The sequence below is a fragment of the Mesoplodon bidens genome (assembly GCF_964165515.1).
Source record: "Mesoplodon bidens genome assembly, chromosome: 8".
Classification (NCBI taxonomy): Eukaryota; Metazoa; Chordata; class Mammalia; order Artiodactyla; family Ziphiidae; genus Mesoplodon; species Mesoplodon bidens.
The window spans coordinates 61,203,870-61,217,849 of NC_138165.1; positions in this window are offsets into that span (position 1 = coordinate 61,203,870).

Genomic DNA, 13,980 nt, shown 5'->3' on the forward strand with positions numbered 1-13,980 from the left:
CCCACTACTGGGCATATACCCAGAGAAAACCATAATTCAAAAAGACACATGCACCCCAATGTTCATTGCAGCACTATTTACAATAACCAGGTCGTGGCAGCAACCTAAATGCCCATTGACAGACGAATGGATAAAGAAGATGTGGTACATGTATACAATGGAATATTACTCAGCCATAAAAAGGAACGAAATTGGGTCATTTGTTGAGACGTGGATGGATCTAGAGACTGTCATACAGAGTGAAGTAAGTCAGAAAGAGAAAAACAAATATCGTATATTAACGCATTTATGTGGAACCTAGAAAAATGGTACAGATGAACCGGTTTGCAGGGCAGAAGTTGAGACAGATGTAGAGAAGAAATGTATGGACGCCAAGGGGGGAAAGCCACGGGGGATGGGGGTGGTGGTGTGATGAACTGGGAGATTGGGATTGACATGGATACACTGATGTGTATAAAATGGATGACTAATAAGAATCTGCTGTATAAAAAAATAAGAAATAATACATTATGAAAAAAAAACAAAAGCAAACAACAACAACAAAAAACATTGAGGGACTTCCCTGGCGGTCCAGCGGTTAAGACTTCAAGCTTCCACGGCAGGGGGCACGGGTTGGATCCCTGGTTGGGGAACTAAGATCCCGCATGATGTGTGGCACTGCCAAAAAAACCCCCCAAAAACAAAAAACAATGAATCATCCCCAAATTAAGTTCTCCAAAGCCTCACGGAAGAGCCTGGCAGAAAAAGGCTAAATGCTCATACTTCACTTAGCCCGTTTGGCTCTCACTCTAGTGTGTCAACAACCTGTATGTGACATGCTGTGTTGTCATTTTAAGAGTAGTAATGCTAGAAATTAAAGATGTGGTTTCTAGGCATGGCAACCTGGTGGCCAAGAGCGTGGGCTTTGGAGTCAGGGAGACCCAAGCTGGGAGGTCACCTCTCCTGCTTACAAGCTGGGTGATCTCAAGCAAGTCTCAACCTCTCTGAGCTGCAGTTTCTTCATCTATAAATAGGATAATGATCCCTGCCTGACATGGGTACTGTAAGGATTTAATAAGAAAGATCTGAAGGTGCCTGGCTTATAAGGGGTAGCTACTGCCACTATGTTGTTGTTACTTTTACTGTTATAATTGATTCTGCAGCCTTAGACCAGCAAGTTTTTTTGTTGTTGTTGTTGTTGTTTTGCAATACACAGGCTGTTGTGGCCTCTCCCGCTGCGGAGCATAGGCTCCAGACGCGCAGGCTCAGTGGCCATGGCTCACGGGCCCAGCCTCTCCGCGGCATGTGGGATCTTCCCGGACTGGGGCACGAACCCGTGTCCCCTGCATCGGCAGGTGGACTCTCAACCACTGCGCCACCAGGGAAACCCAGACCAGCAAGTTTTTAAAACTCATTTCAAAATTAATTAGAGGGACTTCCCTGGTGGTCCAGTGGCTAAGACTCCGGGCTCCCAGCACGGGGGGCCTGGGTTCATTCCCTGGTCAGGAGACTAGATCCCAAACGCTGGAACTAAGAAGTTCACATGTTGCAACTAAAGACCCCACATTCCGCAACGAAGATCCCGCACGCGGCAACTGAGACCCGATGCAACCAAATAAATAAATAAATAGATATTTTTTAAAAATTCGTTAGAAAAATATAGGGTAGCACATTCACATAGTTAGAAAATCAGATATGGAAAGGTATATAATGAAAAATCTTTCTCCCACCCCTCTCCCCATCCACCTCATTCCACACAGCCTTGTCTTCTGTAGGTAACCACTTTTGTTAGTTTTTGGTGTGTCCTTCCAGTATTTCTTTATTCAAAAATAAGCAAGTTAAAATATATATTCTTATTTTCTCCCTTTTCATACACAAAAGGTAGCACACTATATATTCTTTTTTCACTTAACAATTTATCTCAGAGACCTTTCCATTCAGTATGTAGAGAGCTTCCTCATTCTTTTCCACAGCTGCATACTATCCCACTGTGAAGTTTATTTTGTTACTCCCCTAGAGACAGACAATTGTATTGTCTTTTTTTTTAAATTGAAGTATAGATGATTTACAATGTTGTGTTAGTTTCTGGTGTATAGCGAGGTGATTTATATATATGTGTGTGTGTGTGTGTATATATATTCTTTTTCATATTCTTTTTCATTATAGGTTATTGCAAGATACTGAATATAGTTCCTCATGCTATATAGTAGGACCTTGTTGTTTATCTACTTTATATATAGTAGTTTGTATCTGTTAATCCTAAACTCCTAATTTATCCCTCCCCCACCTTCCCTTTTGGTGACCATAAATTTGTTTCCTATGTCATGAGTCTGTTTCTGTTTTGTAGATAAGTTCATTTGTATCATATTTGAGATTCCACATGTACGTGATACCATATGATATTTGTCTTTCTCTGTCTTACTTACATCATTTAGTATGATAATCTCTAGGTCCATCCATGTTGCTGCAAATAGCATTATTTCATTCTTTTTATGGCTGAGTATTATTCCATTGTATATATATGCACCACATCTTCTTTATCCATTCATCTGTCAATGGACATTTAGATTGCTTCCATGTCTTGGCTATTGTCAGTAGTGTTGTTATGAACACAGGGGTGCATGTATCTTTTCATACTAGAGTTTTGTCCGGATATATGCCCAGGAGTGGGATTGCAGGATCATGTAGCAGCTCTATTTTTAGCTTTTTAAGGAACCTCCATACTGTTTTCCATAGTGGCTGCACCAATTTACATTCCCACCAACAATATGGGAGGGTTCCCTTTCCCTCCACACCTTCTCCAGCATTTATTTGTAGACTTCTTAATGGTGACCATTCTGACCGGTGTGAAGTGGTACCTCACTGTAGTTTTGATTTGCATTTCTCTGATAATTAGTGATATTGGGCATCTTTTCATGTGCCTGTTGGCCATCTATATGTCTTCTTTGGAGAAATGTCTATTTAGATCTTCTGCGCATTTTTTAATTGGGTTGTTTGTTTTGTTATTGAGTTGTATGAGCTGTTTATATATTTTGGAAATTAAGCCCTTGTAGGTCACGTCATTTGCAAATATTTTATCCCAGTCCGTAGGTTGTCTTTGTGTTTTGTTGCTGGTTTCCTTTGCTCTGCAAAAGTTTATAAGTTTGATTAGGTCCCCCCCCCCACCCAACCGCCTTTTTTTTTGGCCTCGTCATGCAGCATGCAGGATCTTATTTCCCCGACCAGGGATTGAACCCGTGCACTGGGAGCACAGAGTCTTAGCACTGGACCTCCAGGAAAGTCCCTGTTTATTTTATTTTATTTTTTGCTATGCCACGTGGCTTGCAGGATCTTAGTTCCCCAACCAGGGATCATATCCAGGCCCTCGGCAGTGAAAGCATGGAGTCCTAACCACTGGACTGCCAGAGAATTCCCATTTGTTTATTTTTGCATTTATTTCTATTGTCTTAGGAGACTGACCTAAGAAAACATTGCTACGATTTATGTCAGAGAATGTTTTGCCTATGTTCTCTTCTAGAAGCTTTGTGGTGTTCTCTTCTAGAAGCTTTGTGGTGTCCTGTCTTATATTTAAGTCTTTAAGCCATTTTGAGTTTATTTTTGTGTGTGGTGTGAGGGAGTGTTCTAACTTCATCGGTTTACATGCAGCTGTCCAGCTTTCCCAGTACCACTTGAGAAAGAGACTGTCTTTTCTCCATTGTATATTCTTGCCTCTTTTGTTGAAGATTAATTGACTGTAGGTGTGTGGGTCTATTTCTGGGCTTTCTATTCTGTTAATTGAATTGTTTCTGGTATTTTGCTCTAACGAGCAATGCTGCAGTGAATGAACTTGAGCATGTGCCATTTCACGCAGCTAGGTATATCTGTAGGATTAGGCTAAGTGGAGTAAATGCATTGGTAATTTTTTTTTTTTTTTGCGGTATGCGGGCCTCTCACTGCGGTGGCCTCTCCCGTTGCGGAGCACAGGCTCCGGACGCACAGGCTCAGCGGCCATGGCTCACGGGCCCAGCTGCTCCGCGGCACGCGGGATCCTCCCGGACCTGGGCACGAACCCGTGTCCCCTGCATCAGCAGGCGGACTCCCAACCACTGCACCACCAGGGAAGCCCCTGCATTGGTAATTTTGATAGTTAATGTCAAAGTGTCTTCTGTTGTGGTTATTCAGTTTTGCACTCCCTCCAGAATATATGTGGTTGAAGTTATGTGAACATTTCACTCATTTTTTTCATCTGTTAAATGGGACCAATAATGATGCCCAACTATATTAGTTTCCTAATGCTGTAGTAAGTTACCACAAACTTAGTTGCTTTGAACAAGACAAATTTATTATCTCACAGTTCTAGAGGTCAGAAGTGCAAAATGGGTCTCAGTGACCTAAAATGGAGCATTGGCTGGGTTGCATTCCTTCTGGAGGCTATGGCAGAGAATTTGTTCCCACATTCCTTGGCCCATGGCCCTGCATTACTCCAACCTCTGCTTCCATTTGTCACATCTTCTTCTTACTGTCCTGTCTCCCTCTTATATGGACCTGTGTGATTACATCACCCAAATAATCCAGGATGATTTCCCATCTCAGGAACCTTAACTTAATCACCTTTTGCCAGGTAAGGTAACATAATCTCAGATTTGGGGGATTAGGATATAGATTTCTTTGGGGAGCCATTATTCTGCCTACCACAACTACCTACAGCACGGGATGTTAGGAGTCAAGATAGAGTAATTACCTGTGGAAAGTTATATAGTTTGCTGTTTCCTTGTTCCTCTCCCCAACTAGAATATAAGAATGGAGGTGCTTTTGGTTCAACTCTTTAGTCTCTAACTATGCTTGATACTGTTTGGTCACAGAGTAGACCTTCTTTATAATTGTTTTATATTTTATTTTTTATTTATTTATTTTTTTGCGGTACGCGGGCCTCTCACTGCTGTGGCCTCTCCCATTGCGGAGCACAGGCTCCGGACGCGCAGGCCCAGCGGCCACGGCTCACGGGCCCAGCCGCTCCGCGGCACGCGGGATCCTCCCGGACCGGGGCACGAACCCGTGTCCCCTGCATCGGCAGGCGGACTCTCAACCACTGCGCCACCAGGGAAGCCCTATATTTTATTTTTATATTTAAGTTATAATGTATAAAAGAATGAATGAAATTCTTAGAAAAAAATATAAACCATATGCAAAAAAAAGGCATTATTAGTATTTTTTTAAAAAGGGTATCTATATCCCAGTTGGGAGAAAGCTTGTGTTATTAGACAGAGGATAGTGGTAAAGACCACTGTGAACTCTTGAGCCGTTATTTTTTCAAATTTTGTGAATCACTAAAACAATCTGTTCTTATTCAACACGTATGTTTTATCTCTCAGTGAAGGAAATGCATCTGCCTATATCTAAAAAAAAAAGATTTTCAATTTTTCAGTTTCAACTTAACATGCAAAATAGTCTGAACATACAAATAGTCTGTCCCACTTTTTCCAGGCTTGTGTCACTGAGTCCACAGATCAAAGAACAGACTGGATTAAAGCTAAGAAAACACAAATAGTGAGAAACTCAGTTAATATGCACTGATAGTGCCAAAGCAATGACAAATAGAGCTGCTAAGGCCTTAGCAGGAATCAAAGTAACGGTAAAGAATCGCACTAACAGTGACTTTATTTTCACCGTTACACACTTGCCGTTAAAAAGAAAAAAAAAAGGACAGTTTAACTTAAGAATGTCCTCAATGAAGCAGTAGAAATTATTAATTTTATTAAACCTCAACTCTTGACTATATATCTTTTTAATAATCTGAGTAGTACAATGGAATATCTGCATAAAGATCTGTGGCTGCATATTCTGAAGGCTGCATATCTTGTGGAAAGCACTTGGGTAATTATTTGAGTTATGAGTTAAACTAGCCACCTTTCTCATGAAATACCATTTTTACTAGAAAGAATAACTGTCAGAGAAACTATGGCTATTGAGATTTGGATATCTGACAGACAGTTTCTTGAAAATTAACAAAATGGATTTGTTACTTTAAACAACCAGCAATATTTTTTGCCAATGATAAAATTCTAGGTTTCAAGCTTTCCAAAATTAGAACTTTGGAAAACTTGCATCCACAACCATGAATTCAGTAGCTTCCCGATACTTAACAACTTTCCTGATGAGGTTAGTGGTGATATTAATGAACGTGACTGTTTAAATATTGTGTAATGAATTTTGTCAACATTTGGAGATCTGCGTAATTCAGAGAACCAGTATTTTCCAGGTATTGGAAAATGCCATTACAAAATCATTCCAAGTGCAAGATAAGCCAATGAATTTTAATGTACCAGAGTACAAGAAAGTCACTGATGTGGTTTCAGATTCTATACCACTGCAGCTAACTTCTAAGAACGTACCAATGGTCAAGTTTTAGTGCAGTACCAAAGTACAATATACAAAATCATCTGAAAATGCTATTAAAATAGTCCTCTCTTTTCCAGCTGTGTATCTGTATGAGCCCAGATAATCTTCATATCCTTCAACCAAAACTATGTATTATCACAACAAATTTAGTGCATAAGCAGATGTAAAATCCAGCAGTGTTCTACTAAGCCATGTACTAAAGAGATTTGAAAAATTAACCCTCTCTCCCTCTCGGTTTTGGAAAATATGGTTATTTTTCATAAAATGTTACATTAACATGAAATGGAATTATTGTTATATTTATGTGAATTGGTAAATATTCACAGATCTAACCATAGAAACAAAAACTCTTTGGGGTCCTCAATGATTTTTAAATGTATAAAGAGGTCCTGAGACCAAAAAGTTTGAGAATCACTGATACATTACAAGATAGCTAATAGAACCCTTACCCAGAGAGTCAGGGCAGAGTTAGAGCAGTGAAGAACGGCTGTAATAAGGTCAATTTCAGCATCGGTGGGCAGCCTTTCACAGATAAATACATTTCAATAGTATGTAGTTGACTGCATTGGTAACTGAGCCATCAGTTTAACCAGAAACTAGCAGGCAAGTAATTGTCTAAATATATTCTTGTTCTGAAAATCCCTTGATTTTATCACCCTCTTGGGAAAAACTGAACTGGAAATAAAATAAGGCCAAATCTTCTGCTATCCATTACCCAGCCTCCAATGCCAGATCTGCCAGTGAGATTTCATACCAGGCCTCAGGGTCTGAGTGGGATGTGTTCCAATTGAAGTATAGTTGTTGAATTCTCTAGAAAAGGAAGCAGTGGGATCAATGGATATTTAGCTACAAGTAGCAAATGGAATTCAGCTGGGGCCTGATGGGTCCAACTGGGTATCAATGTCTTCACCTACTTCTGACAGACTGAAACTCCAAATCCTGTGCATCATTGATATTGATGTGCAGTTGCCCACACAAACTTATTCCTTCTCAGCTTTGAGTTGGCACTGTCAGTGGTCATCTGGCCAATGTGTCACTCCAACGCTCAAAACCAAAGGCAGTCATCTAGGGATGGCAGGCCTGGCAGAATCACAGTCAACATTACGTCAAGGTTTAAACACTCCTGTTTGAAAGCAATATTCATTTGATCATTTTTCTTTCCTGTGTTTGTTGAGAAATTAATATCAAATATTGGCTGACAAATCTAGTCATTAATTTCTGTTACCAAAATGTAACCAGTGTTTCTGACTTTCTATGAAGGTCAGACCCATTTGTATTCTGTAAGGTTTCCTTCACTTTCCTGAATGAGTTTGTTTTCACATCCAGTTTTGCCAACCCCAAATCAAATTCTATGTTGAAAATGTCTCTGGTTGCTTTGCTAAGGGGCAGCATGTGACAGAGAAATGGGTATCGGTCTCACTAATGTCTGCCCGTAAGCTGCCAGGATGAGACCTCTCTTGCCCTCTGAGCAACCCAAGCCCCTGAGGTGTAGGTGACCTGGGTTGCCACTGAGTCCCCATTTGGCTTTGGGGCTCACCTATAGGGACTGGAGGGAGATTGCTCACTGTCCTCAGGACTTCGATAGAATTACTGCAGTGAAAAGGCCTGACTTGCTTCTTTTCTGGTTTAGATTTTAGATCTCTATTGGCATTGGTATCTGTCTCTGGAGGAATAGAAATGATGGACTCTCACGTTAGTGAGTTAAAAGGAGCCAGGAATAGTGTATATACTCATAATAATGACATCATATGCAGAATATGGGGTGCCTAATACAACGGTGTGCATAATGTCATAGTACTTAGAGACTGCTTACCCATGGGCCATATAAATGAACACATTTTCTCTTCTGCATCCATCAAGGGTCCTGGCAGAAACTGGTGGCACATTCAAATTAGAAATTTCAAGAGACTTTGATTAAGGAACTATTTACACAGTTGCCTAGTGGGTAGGGAAGCTGCTTGGCTGGTGCAGTACCCTAAGGCTAGAAACAGTGGGGTGCAGCTGCCTCTCCCAGGACTGAAGGGACATGGGGAGGGAGTGGTTCCCAGAACCCAGAAGCAGATCTGTGTGGAGTTGTGACCCTCCATGGAGGGCACGGCCAAGCCGAGGCAAACCCATAGGGAGGGAGCAGGGGAAGGTATACTCCATCAGAAGCGGATTTACCCTGAAGCTGTTGAAACCGAAACCTGAAAACCCCTCACTCGTGTAGGCCTCTGCGTGCTGATTGCTGCCAGAAGTTGTAAAGTGTTCTGCACAGGGAAGCAAAACCAGTTAGCAATTAGAAGTATTTCTCTGCAAGCACTTTTCATAACTTGTCTAAAGAGGCCTCATACTAAAAAGTCAGCAGCCTCCAAGGCTCCAGGAGTTTGTTCTGATTTCTTTTGTCATTCTAAAGAAATAGTCACCTTTATATCTAACTGTGTATTTGTAATTCTATATTTTTCTTAAAGAGAGCCTTTGAAATATCAGCTTTAGACTCCACAACACCTGGATTTGATTCAACATCACTCTCCCCCAACCCCCAGCCTCCCTTGGACCCGAGAGAAAGTCAAGATGAGAATACACCATCTCTGTCCACAAGGGACTTAGAATCTCTTGGGGAGATACTGATGGACAAACAGCAGTCCCCACACACCACAGTTTCCTTTGTCCCATACCACCCCATGCCAGCATTATACATCACAGCCCGTATTGTCTTGTCTTGTCAATGTCTGGGTTCTTCTTTTTCTCTCTCCAGTACTCTAGGAGCTTCTCAGAGCAGGAAGCCGTATTTTAATCACTTTACCCCTCACACCAAGCACAAAGTAAGAGAGGAATAAATGAATGAATGAATGAATGAATGAATGAATGAGTGTGATAAGGGCTGTGATTGATCGCTGTAGAAAGTGCAGTCCAAGCATATGGAAAAAGCAATCTTAAGTATTTCATCTTTCTTTATGGTATTTTATCTTCCTTCAGATTCATGGACATGGGATTAAAAGTCCGAGATGTGTATATAACCTTTGTCAAATAAGAAATCAGGAACACAAAAGAGCACTTATATATTTACTACATTACACGTTACATCACACTGACCTGGGAAGTTTTTAAAAAATGCGAGTGCCTGGTCCTCACTCCAGGATTACTGAATCAGAATTTCTCTAGTTGGGGCCTGGACATCTGAATTTTTCATAAGCCATAAATAATTCAGTTCATCTCTTGTTAAAAACCACTATGTTTAAACTATGTAGCATGTTCCTCTGTCCATCAACATAAATGAGAAGTGAACTAGAAGTGGTGATGCATCACGCATGTGTGGTTTTGCCTGCCCAGCACCCCTTCCCCTTTTCCAGTAATAGCACTCTGACTTCCCTTTGGAAGTCCAAGCCTCACCCCACCCTCAGTTGACGTGGTTTGGGTTGGGCTGACCCCGGGTCCGCAGACCCCCTCCATCCACCTCCTCCAGCTTCCAGCTCCAGAGTGGAGCTGAGACCCTGTTCTGGGCTGATTGGTGCAGCCCATCCCCTCTGGCCATAGGGTTGGCTCCGAGATGGGCATATGATGTCAGTTATTCCAGTGGCACCCATCCTGAAATCCTTGCAGGACATTTTGGGAAAGGGAAGCCCTCTTTCCACTGGGATGGCCAGTTGTGAGGAGGTCGGTGTGGAGGTGTGAGAGTCGGAAGTAAAGCCAATAGGGAAAAACAGACACAAGTAATGGGGAGAGAGAGCGAATCCTGAAGATTTTCTTTAAGCCTCAGAGCCAGCTCTGCCTGAAGACAACCCAGCTTGGAGCCAGTCCGACACCTTTTTCACATAGGCCAACTTGAGTACAAGCCAACTACGGAGATACTGCGGGTTCATTTCCAGACCATGGCAACAAAGCGAGTATCATGATAAAGTGAGTCTCGCAAATTTTTTGGCTTCCCAGTGCACATAAAGTTATGTTTACACTATACTGTAGTCTGTTGAGTATGCAATTGCATTACGTCTAAAAAGAATGTACATACCTCAATTAAAAAACACCTTATTACTAAAAGATGCTAACCATCATGTGATAACACAGGGTTGACACAAACCTTCAATCTGTAAAAAAAGAAAAACCAACACAGTATCAGCCAAGTGCAATAAAGCGAAGTGCAATAACGAGATATACCTGTGGTCACTTACAAATGAGACAGTCCTGACTAACAATTTATATTTAGTTCTTTTTTCTGTAAATTTGATTAAAGTTCCTGGTCAAAACAAATGGGAGTCAATCTTACTTATAATGATAATAATAGCTAATGTTTATTGAGCACCTGCTGTGTCCTAGGCACTGTTCTAAGAGACTTACATACACTCACTCATTTAATCCTCACAGGAACCTACAAGGGGCTACATCCCCATTTTACAGATGGAGAAACTGAGGCACACAGTGAGCCCCATTTCCATCAACGCCATGTTCAATACACTTTCTGCTCATAAGTTAGGAAAAATTTATGAAGATCTTGCCTTCTATTTGAGAAGCCACAAATTAAGTGAGCTATTGTAAGGGTTCAAAGTTTATTTCTGTTTCCAGAAGTGTCTCACTGAAGCCTGGGGAGGATAAGAAAGAATGATGGCAGCTACAGTGCAAGATCACAAAGGAAAAATCAGTGGCAAGCTGTTTCCACATGAGGAGGTCTCTTTGTGCAGAAGGAAGGTTAGAAGGGTTCTTTTCTCTCTGCAAGATTAATTAAACAATCAAGGGTAGCATACTACTCTCAGAAATCTAGACTCCCGCAGAAAGAAGATGGATTAGGAAATAATGACGCGTTGCCATGGCAGAGGAGACGGGGAGTTGGCTCTTCTCCTATCTCCTGGCAACCATTTGACAAGGAGCTGCACTAGACTTTGAATTACAGGCAAGAAAGCTCCCACTCGGGGATCATTTGAAAGAGAACTTTAATCAAGCTTACCTTGGTGCCTCAAGAGAAGCCCAGATTTATTAATAGAAAAATAAATACAATGTCAGGCCCCCCTAATGTCTACCTCAGTGGATCTTCCTGACTAGTCATGAAAGCAATGAAAGTTTTGCTCATGAAAGAACCTTCCGCTTTAGTTTTTGGAAAGCATGCCAAGGAAGGATTAGCCCTTGTTTGCAAGTGCCTTCGCTCAGGGGCCAGACCATGGGGGTGATGGACTCTGGGACACCTTATGGAACAGAATTGCCAATAACCTTCTTCTTCTCCCTAACCACTAAATCTTCTAGATATTTCCAAGCTACCATATCTTTGCCTACTTCATTTTTTAAAAAATTAATTAATTTATTAATTTATTAAAAGGTCAGACTTTATTTTATTTTATTTTTTGGGTTCACTGTGCGGCTTGTGAGAATCTTAGTTCCCCGACCAGGTATTGAACCTGGGCCCTTGGCATTGAGAGCTCAGAGTCCTAACCACAGGACTGCCAGGGAATTCCCCTACTTCATCCTTTATAATTGCTGTCTGGTATTTTGTAAAATGGATGTTATATAATTTATTTTACCATTGTCTTATTCATGGACACTTAGGCTGTTTCCAGAGTTTTGTTATAGTAAGCACGGCTGTCCTCAGCATCAGGTTAATGCTGCCTTGTGCACAGGTACAAGTGGTTTTTCTATGCTAGGGACGTAAAACAGGTTTGCTGGGTTGAGGAGTATATGCACATCTAAAATATTATAGCAACTTCCTGGGACTTCCCTGGCAGTCCAGTGGTTAGGACTGCATGCTTCCACTGCAGGGGGCATGAGTTTGATCCCTGGCTAGGGAACTAAGATCCTGCAGGCCACGTGGCATGGCCAAAAAAACCCCCCAAAAACTGAAAAAAATTTTTTTAAAAAACAAAAAAATATATGATAGCAACTTCCAAATTGCCTCTCAAAACATTATTGATTTTACATTCTTTTTTTAAAATTAATTTATTTATTTATTTATTTATTTTTGGCTGCGTTGGGTCCTTGTTGCTGCGCACGGGCTTTCTCTAGTTGCGGTGAGTGAGGGCTACTCTTTGTTGCGGTGCATGTGCTTCTCATTGCAGTCGCTTCTCTTGCTGTGGAGCACGTGCTCTAGGCGCGTGGGCTTCAGTAGTTGGGGCACGCAGGCTCTAGAGCACAGGCTCAGTAGTTGTGGTGCTCGGGCTTAGTTGCTCCGCGGCATGTGGGATCTTCCTGGACCAGGACTCGAACCCGTGTCCCCTGCATTGGCAGGTGGATTCTTAACCACTGCGCCACCAGGGAAGCCCCCTGATTTTACATTCTTATTAACAGCTCCCGGTGAGCATCCTGCCCCCTTCCTTCTCAGTGCTTTTGTACATGCTCTTCCCTCTAATAGGGATGCTTGTCTCTTACTCATCTTTCAGGGCTCAGCTCAGGCTTTCCTTTTGGGGAGACTTCCCTCACTCCCTGTCCAGGTCATGGTCCTGTGTCCTAAGCTGTCAGAACATCGAGCTCTTTTCCTTCAGAGCATTTAGTATCTGTATATTAATAATGGGACTGCCTGATTAAATCTGGGCTCCCTGTGTGGATTTAATTCTCCATTTGCCTCTCTCTTACACCCATTCTTTGTCCTCTTTGCACCCCAGAGGTTGACCCCAGTCTCCTTTGTCATCTGGCTTCCAGTTGGATTTGGCCAGTGGGGGCTGTGGAGGCTGTGACTGGTATATCTTCCCATTCTAGAAAGCATTCTCAAGTGTGATATCGTTATAGAAATATACTCATTTCACTTAATTAAAAAATCATACACAAACTCCAGTACATTACTATGAGTCCCAAGTGATAACCCACCATATCTTAGAAGTCCCTTGACAGAGAGCTCTGAGAACTTTGAGAACTAAGATAAGATCATCAAATGAGAGCTCCCAAACTGACAGCCAAATGAGGGGTTTCAGAGACAGATGATTCACCATTATTGGTAGTTATAGTCTATAAAGTTGCAGCAAATACCAAATCATTACTCCTAGGGGAGATGCAGGGTTAGGTTCCTGCATGCCTCTGGTCACATTTTCATCAGCGATGAATACCGTAGCCTTGTTTTATGTGTGTTTCTGTTTAAAGACACCTTATTTAATGTATATTGTTGATTCATTAACATTGAACACATGGCCAACAGCATTAAACTCATGCCTGAATGAAGCTTATCTAACACGTTTATTTTTCTCCATAAGGCACATAAGGCCTTTTTGAGTTTAGGAAAAAACAGCACTTCAGCATTATGCTTGGGGGTCATTTTAAACAGCAAAATCACCAACGAAAAGCTCAAAAAATTAAAAAACATGTCCCTAAATAGACTGTGGAGATGATGCTGTTTGCAGCATGAGAGCTGAAACAAGAAGGCAAAATATCAGATTGTTTAACCTCAGCAGCTTTGGGGGTTACAAATACATTTTAGTGAATAGGCAAATTTGCAAATTCAGAATCCTCCAATAGTGAGGATCAACTGTCTTTTGTTTGACCAGAATGGTGACACAAAGAAATAAACTTTGAGAGGGATTACAGAAGTGTCCTCTGGAGCTTGCCCCATTTCCCCCGCTTCCAGCTGTTTACAGCTGACTGCTTCACACATTTACTCTACCTACCGGCCAGTAGAGGAACATGAGTCCAGAACTCCTGGCGTGGTTTGCCTCTTCTGTCAAGGGCAGGTCTGAG